Source organism: Galleria mellonella, unplaced genomic scaffold (genome assembly GCF_026898425.1).
Source record: "Galleria mellonella isolate WM207_F2 unplaced genomic scaffold, CSIRO_AGI_GalMel_v1 utg28, whole genome shotgun sequence".
Classification (NCBI taxonomy): domain Eukaryota; kingdom Metazoa; phylum Arthropoda; class Insecta; order Lepidoptera; family Pyralidae; genus Galleria; species Galleria mellonella.
In genome coordinates this window covers 4,010,579-4,012,317 of record NW_026442064.1, presented here as the reverse complement: position 1 = coordinate 4,012,317, position 1,739 = coordinate 4,010,579, and positions in this window count along the sequence as shown.

Sequence of the window (1,739 nt, the reverse complement as noted above, 5' to 3'; positions counted from 1 at the left end):
CGAGACTTTCAATTTAAAATTCAATTCAATTCAAAATATCTTTATTCATGTAGGTCTTTTACAGACTCTTATAATATGTCAAATGTACTCTAATCAATATGTAAGTATAAATTTTAGTAACATTTCAATACTTAATAAAAAAATGCATTTCATTTGTAACAAAAGTTATGGTTGGACTAGTTATATAATAAACAAATCCCGACCACGCAGAAATCGCGGTTAAAAAAAATTATATACAGTTTAAAGGAGTAATAAAAAAAAAAGAGTAAAAAAAAGTGGGGTCGAATTGACTAGATTATTTAAGCTTTGTCTCGGAGGTCGGATGTTGTATAAGTTTAGTCACTTTGCTTGGTTAAGTAGTGCTAATTTAGACCAGCTTAGCACTGCGTCTGGCTTACCTCGAGACACCGGACCCCACCACTTTAACCAAACCCTATGTATATATACTGATATATATTGAAAAATCCTAATAGCGCGTTTTAGGTCTGACAGAAGACTGTGGCGTGGCTACCTACCCTCAATTTCATAACTTCTTTATTGTGCAGAAAAAAATGCCTCCATTTTATATTTCAACCATTGATATTAAAGAACCCTAGATACACATATAAATTGAAAACCAAAATCGAAGTATAACAAATTTTAGTAACTTATTGGTATACATTATTAATTTAACGAATGCACTCCGGATACAAAACTGTCACTCATTACAAACATCACTGGATGATTTGAATATAGTGAAGCTGACGGCGCACCTAAAGGAAAGTGGTAACCGTCGCCTGTAGACATGAGCATTACCATGGATATAACAGAGTATACTGTTTCGCCCATGATACCCCCCATGCATTGCCAATCCCGAGGACTCAGGTGTTATTCCTCTGTACTCTGTAAATTCACGCCATATCCCACCCTTCAAATCGGGAGGAAAGGGATTGTTAGTAATAGGCACTGAGAATCGCATTGCTAGCAATATACCCAACCAGGTCGACCTCCTCGCGGTTCTCCCTGGAAACTATCATGGTTAATTCCTGACGAATTCATCATGATGGGCTAACTGACCTGTTTTCATTCTCATCTATCACCCTTCACTAGTGCTCCGCCAGCGAATCCCGTTAGCGCAGGCGGGGTTACCATTCCATTTTCACCCATCAAAAAAATCAGAAAACATTTTCGTTGCCTAAACTACCTTTACATTACTTGCCGATGGTGTAACAAAGTAGTTACATTTAATTTCATTTTGTACTGTGTATTTTGATGTCAAAAACTAACTTTGCTAGGTGGCTATTGTCAGTTATTTGTTTCACAGAATAACTACTGTACTTTTCTTTTATTTTTCTGGTCTGATCTTAAGTTTTAATATGTTTTAGTTGTTAAGCTATTACATTGTGTTAGATCTATGTGTACACTTGAATCGTGCTATATGTATCGAATCAGAATAAATAAATATTATTTTATTCACTGGTACTCCGCCAGCGTATCCCGTTAGCGCAGACGGGGTCACCATATTATTTTCACCCATCAAAAAAAAAACTTCAAACCGAAACAGCCATGCAACCACAACTGCTTTACGGTTGAAACACGAATGGAACAGAGGTACCCAAGCAAACGACTTTTGTACAGTCTCCCTCTGGTAGGCCCCAGCTCCGACCTTAAACTGCATATTTTCGATATAATCATTCTTTGGTTCTCGCCCTGCTGCACCTAATTGACTATTTTAGTAATGTTGTTTTGCTTTATATTAC